General features: G+C 43.7%; 1 long non-coding RNA gene across 1 annotated transcript; it reads right to left on the bottom strand.

Moving 5' to 3' along the window:
- Positions 1-763: 763 nt before the first annotated feature.
- LOC123141458 (uncharacterized) lies at positions 764-2,334 on the bottom strand. Its single transcript, XR_006470301.1, has 3 exons — positions 2,169-2,334; positions 1,845-2,093; positions 764-1,271 (listed from the first exon to the last, which is right to left on the bottom strand). It is a non-coding gene; the product is annotated as an uncharacterized lncRNA (long non-coding RNA).
- Positions 2,335-6,807: the final 4,473 nt, after the last annotated feature.

Genomic DNA, 6,807 nt, shown 5'->3' with positions numbered 1-6,807 from the left:
TGTGAATACATAGACAAACAGAGTGTCACTAGTATGCCTCTACTTGACTATGATCAAAGATGGTTAAGTTTCCTAACCATAGACATGAGTTGTCATTTGATTAACGGGATCACATCTTTAGGAGAATGATGCGATTGACTTGACCCATTCCGTTAGCTTAGCACTTCATCGTTTAGTATGTTGCTATTGCTTTCTTCATGACTTATACATGTTCCTATGACTATGAGATTATGCAACTCCCGTTTACCGGAGGAACACTTTGTGTGCTACCAAACGTCACAACGTAACAAGGTGATTATAAAGGTGCTCTACAGGTGTCTCTGAAGCTACTTGTTTGTAACGACCCGAACCTGATAAGATTCGATGTCTCTGTGCTCACTGTGCTAGTCTCTGGATCGACTCACTAGCACACACAGTACATATGAATATCAAATAACAAGTGCATCATTTACTATAACGTATGATCCAGAATTCACAAAGTATTACAAACTGAGTAGCACATAGCTAGCTTTATTCAATAATAACAGCGGAAATGTAGCCTAACAAATGATGAGTCCCGTCAATGCCCACTGGCGAAAATGTTGAGTGAAGACTCGCGACCCTACTGTATCTCACTGATCACCTGAATATCCTGCAACATGATAAGTTGCAGCCACAAAGGGTCAATACATTGAATGTATTGGCAAATTACACATAATGATAAAGCAAACCTACATCTACCTGCAAAGTATGACAAGCAAAACACTCAAGTTGGTTTCGCGTAAAACTACCTTCACCTACCTCCACGACATAGGCAAGGTGCAAACAATACAGATGATAAAGATCTTCAAGATGTCTCAAGTGCGCTCAGTCCTGAAGCATTCTCTAGGGACAATAGAGCACTCAGCCAGTGACGCATTCACGTGAGAAAAAGCCCCGACAACCCAAATGCGCTCAGTCATGGCGCATTCTCTAGGGACAATAGAGCGCACAACCATTGACGCATTCACCTGAGAAAAAGTCCCGAGCCTACAGCTATAAAGGCTCACCACTTCCATGCACCACTCGACACATACCCACGTCTACCATAGCAAATCCAAGCATACAATTAAACAATGCAAACAGGACACGCACATGGCGACTAGCAATATAAGAGTCATACCAAGCATATAACATATCATAACAGTGCACAACAGACATATAGGATGAGCATAATCAAAAGTGCAACTTGCCTTGAACGGTGTTGAAGTACTCTAACGCTCAATTCTGATCCGCTTCACACTCCGGACAATCTATACGTTTAATGAATGCACCGATAAATAAACCGCACTCACATAACACCACATTAAAGTCAACAGCAAGTAATTCAAATAAAAACTTAAATAACAAAACACGTCAGTAGGTATAACTATTCTACATGCTAGTAGGATCACAATGCAAAAAGAATCAACTGATTTGGATAAACGGTTTGAAAGATATAGCCTCCGGAAGATCAAATTCAAATTTAAACAAATTCAAATTTTAATAGTTCAAAAATGAGAAATTTTGGTTCTACAATATTCTCCTGGTCACTACGAGTGCACAGGAAAAAGAATCGGTGAAGTTGGACATTCGGATCTCAAGATATACCTAAATGAAGATTTGATATGGAATCTGCCAAAATAAATTGTGTCAAAATAGATTTCTTCGAAGAACTACTGCGGCTGTGGATGTGCCACGTGGCCGCACGTGATTGGCTGGAGTGTGTTCGCTGTATTGACTAAACGGCGAACGCCCACTAAATAGCACGTACCTATTCAAGAAAAAAACAAAACATGATTTAATCTGGACCGTCAGGGGAGATCGGACGGATAAGATCGGCTCACTGGAAAGCAGAGGCTGGGGCAGCACCGGACTTGAACGAGACGGCGGCGGCGAGGCCCTGGACGATGGTGGCGACGGCTACGGTGGCCCCCCGGAGATGGCTGAAGTACAGGAGGGAGCGGCGTACGACGGAGATGACTTTGACGGCGTCCACGGCGACGGGGGTGGCGTCTGCTAGCGGCAGTGCTCAAGCTATGGCGCGGCGGCGATCTTCTTCGGGTTGGGCTCATGGGCGGCGTCCTGGTGCTCCCCTGTGCAAAACAAGAGATGAGGGGGATGGAGGAGACCAAGGCAAGGAGAACAGAGGGGAGGGGAGGTTCAGAGACCCCTGTCGACGACGGAAACGAAGATGGCGGAGGTCAACAGCGGCTGAACTCCGGCGAGATCGAACAGCCGTTCAAGGGCACGGGTGATAGAGATTTTGGGGAAAATCGACAGATGAGGACTCGGGGAATATTTATACGGAGTCAGTACTAGGCTAGGGGCAGCAGGTCGATCGAAATCGATCGATACGATTCGACCTGGGTTCGGCTACAGAAGTTCAGGATGAACACGGCTGAGATGGGAGATGACAAGTGGGCCCTAGCAGTCAGTGGCTGCAGCGAGGGGGCGACGGGCTGCGCGTCGCTGCGTACCGGTTCGGGTGGCCACTGGGCTGCGGGCTGGCTGGCTGGCCGTCCGGCTCGCTGGCTCTCTCTCTCCCTCTCTCTATCTCTCTTAAAAAAATATTTGCTACAAGAATTAAACTTATAGCTAAATAAAATACTAAGCTGGAAATATAAAATAACAAAAACACACAGTAAAATATTACTACCAATATAGAATATGATGAACATTTTTAAAACATATATGCACTTTAAACAAATATATATATATATATATATATATATATATATATATATATATATATATATATATATATATATATATATATATATATATATATATATATATATGTTATGCAATCCAAGCATATAAAGGGCATTCTAGCAACTACAAAATAATTTTGAGTTCAGAAACTCCAAACTAATTCAGTTAGACACCAGAATATATTCTTAGCGTTTTTCAAATATAATTAATAGGGTAGAAGTCATATTATCTCCACTCCAAATTTATTGCCTTGAGTTGGAAAACACTTTAAATATTCAGAAAAAATTAAATACGCATAGAAATCATGATGAAAAGAATGATCCTATTAACATTCCAAATTTTAAAAATTTGGGATGTTACATTGTTGGGTTGGCGTATTTCGAGATTAGGATTTGTCACTCCGATTGTCGGAGAGGTATCTCTGGGCCCACTCGGTAATGCACATCACTATAAGCCTTGCAAGCATTGTAACAATTGAGTTAGTTGCGGGATGATGTATTACGGAACGAGTAAAGAGACTTGCCGGTAACGAGATTGAACTAGGTATTGAGATACCGACGATCGAATCTCGGGCAAGTAACATACCGATGACAAAGGGAACAACGTATGTTGTTATGCGGTTTGACCGATAAAGATCTTCGTAGAATATGTGGGAGCCAATATGAGCATCCAGGTTCCGCTGTTGGTTATTGACCGGAGACGTGTCTCGGTCATGTATACATAGTTCTCGAACCCGTAGGGTCCGCACGCCTAACGTTCGGTGACGATTTGTATTATGAGTTTATGTGATTTGATGTACCGAAGGTAGTTCAGAGTTCCGGATGAGATCAGGGACATGACGAGGAGTCTCGAAATGGTCGAGACGTAAAGATCGATATATTGGACGACTATATTCGAACATCGGAAAGGTTTCGAGTGGTTCAGGTATTTTTCGGAGTACCGGGGGTTACGGGAATACGGGGGAAGAAGTGTACGGGCCTTATTGGGCCATAAGGGAATAGAGGAAAGAGGCCAAAAGGAAGGAGGCGCGCGCCCCCCCTCTGGTCCGAATTGGACAAGGGGTGCAGCCCCCTTTTCCTTCTCCCTCTCCCCCTCTTTCCTTCTCTCCTACTCCGGAAAGAAAAGGGGAATCCTACTAGGACTTGGGAGTCCTAATAGGACTCCCCACACTTGGCGCGCCCCCTCTAGGGCCGGCCTCTCCCTCCCTCCTTTATATACGGGGGCAGGGGGGCACCCCATAGACATAACAATTGATCTCTCGATCTCTTAGCCGTGTGCGGTGCCCCCCTCCACCATAATCCACCTCGATAATATCGTAGCGGTGCTTAGGCGAAGCCCTGCGTCGGTAGAACATCATCATCGTCACCACGCCGTCGTGCTGACGGAACTCTCCCTCAAAGCTCGGCTGGATCGGAGTTCGAGGGACGTCATCGAGCTAAACGGGTGCTGAACTCGGAGGTGCCGTACGTTCGGTACTTGATCAGTCGGATCGTGAAGACGTACGACTACATCAACCGCGTTGTGCTAACGCTTCCGCTTTCGGTCTACGAGGGTACGTGGACACACTCTCCCCTCTCGTTGCTATGCATCACCATGATCTTGTATGTGCGTAGGATTTTTTTTTTGAAATTACTACGTTCCCCAACAGTGGCATCCGAGCCAGGTTTTATGCGTAGATGTTATATGCACGAGTAGAACATAAGTGAGTTGTGGGCGATATAAGTCATACTGCTTACCAGCATGTCATACTTTGGTTCGGCGGTATTGTTGGATGAAGCGGCCCAGACCGACATTACGCGTACGCTTACGCGAGACTGGTTCTACCGACGTGCTTTGCACACAGGTGGCTGGCGGGTGTCAGTTTCTCCAACTTTAGTTGAACCGAGTGTGGCTACACCCGGTCCTTGAGAAGGTTAAAACATCACTAACTTGACAAACTATCGTTGTGGTTTTGATGCGTAGGTAAGAACGGTTCTTCCTCAGCCCGTAGCAGCCGCGTAAAACTTGCAACAACAAAGTAGAGGACGTCCAACTTGTTTTTGCAGGGCATGTTGTGATGTGATATGGTCAAGGCATGATGCTATATTTTATTGTATGAGATGATCATGTTTTGTAACCAAGTTATCGGCAACTGGCAGGAGCCATATGGTTGTCGCTTTATTGTATGCAATGCAAACGCCCTGTAATGCTTTACTTTATCACTAAGCGATAGCGATAGTCGTAGAAGCATAAGTTGGCAAGACAACAGCGATGCTACGATGGAGATCAAGGTGTCGCGCCGGTGACGATGGTGATCATGACGGTGCTTCGGAGATGGAGATCACAAGCACAAGATGATGATGGCCATATCATATCACTTATATTGATTGCATGTGATGTTTATCTTTTATGCATTTTGTCTTGCTTTAATTGACGGTAGCATTATAAGATGATCTCTCACTAAATTATCAAGGTATAAGTGTTCTCCCAGAGTATGCACCGTTGCGAAAGTTCTTCGTGCTGAGACACCACGTGATGATCGGGTGTGATAGGTTCTACGTTCAAATACAACGAGTGCAAAACAGTTGCACACGCGGAATACTCAGGTTAAACTTGACGAGCCTAGCATATGCAGATATGGCCTCGGAACACTGAGACCGAAAGGTCGAGCGTGAATCATATAGTAGATATGATCAACATAGTGATGTTCACCATTGAAACTACTCCATCTCACGTGATGATCGGAAATGGTTTAGTTGATTTGGATCACGTGATCACTTAGATGATTAGAGGGATGTCTATCTAAGTGGGAGTTCTTAAGTAATATGATTAATTGAACTTTAATTTATCATGAACTTAGTCCTGGTAGTATTAGCATATCTATGTTGTAGATCAATAGCTCGCGTTTAGCTCCCCTGTTTTATTTTTGATATGTTCCTAGAGAAAACTAAGTTGAAAGATGTTAGTAGCAATTATGCGGATTGGATCCGTGATCTGACGATTATCCTCATTGCTGCACAGAAGAATTATGTCCTTGATGCACCGCTAGGTGACAGACCTATTGCAGGAGCAGATGCAGACGTTATGAACGTTTGGCTAGCTCGGTATGATGACTACTTGAATAGTTTAGTGCACCATGCTTTACGGCTTAGAACCGGGACTTCAAAATGTTTTGAACGCCACAGAGCATATAAGATGTTCCAAGAGTTGAAATTGGTATTTCATACTCATGCCCGTGTCGAGAGGTATGAGACCTCTGACAGTACTTTGCCTACAAGATGGAGGAGAATAGCTCAACCAGTGAGCATGTGCTCAGATTGTCTGAGTACTACAATCACTTGAATCAAGTGGGAGTTAATCTTCCAGATAAGATAGTGATTGACGGAGTTCTCTAGTCACTATCACCAAGTTGCTAGAACTTCGTGATGAACTATAATATGCAAGGGATAACGGAAACGATTCCCAAGCTCTTTGTGATGCTGAAATCGACGAAGGTAGAAATCAAGAAAAACATCAAGTTTTGATGGTTGACAAGACCACTAGTTTCAAGAAAACGGCAAAGGGAAGAAGGGGAACTTCAAGAAGAATGGCAAGCAAGTTGCTGCTCAAGTGAAGAAGCCCAAGTCTGGACCTAAGCCTGAGACTAAGTGCTTCTACTGCAAAGGGATTGGTCACTGGAAGGCGGAAATGCACCGAGTATTTGGCGGATAAGAAGGATGGCAAAGTGAACAAAGGTATATTTGATATACATGTTATTGATGTGTACTTTACTAGTGTTTATAGAAATCCCTCGGTATATGATACTGGTTCGGTTGCTAAGAGTAGTAACTCGAAACGGGAGTTGCAGAATGAACAGAAACTAGTTAAGTGTGAAGTGACGATGTGTGTTGGAAGTAGTTTCAAGATTGATCTGATCATCATCGCACACTCCCTATACTTTTGGGATTAGTGTTGAACCTAAATAAATGTTATTTGGTGTTTGCATTGAGCATGAATATGATTTGATCATGTTTATTGCAATACGGTTATTCATTTAAGTTAGAGAATAATTGTTGTTCTGTTTACATGAATAAAACCTTCTATGGTCATACACCCAATGAAAATGGTTTATTCGAT

This window comes from Triticum aestivum, chromosome 6D (assembly GCF_018294505.1).
Source record: "Triticum aestivum cultivar Chinese Spring chromosome 6D, IWGSC CS RefSeq v2.1, whole genome shotgun sequence".
In the NCBI taxonomy this organism is placed as follows: domain Eukaryota; kingdom Viridiplantae; phylum Streptophyta; class Magnoliopsida; order Poales; family Poaceae; genus Triticum; species Triticum aestivum.
Note: the sequence above shows the minus strand (reverse complement) of the source record. Positions and strands in the feature narration are given on the sequence as shown.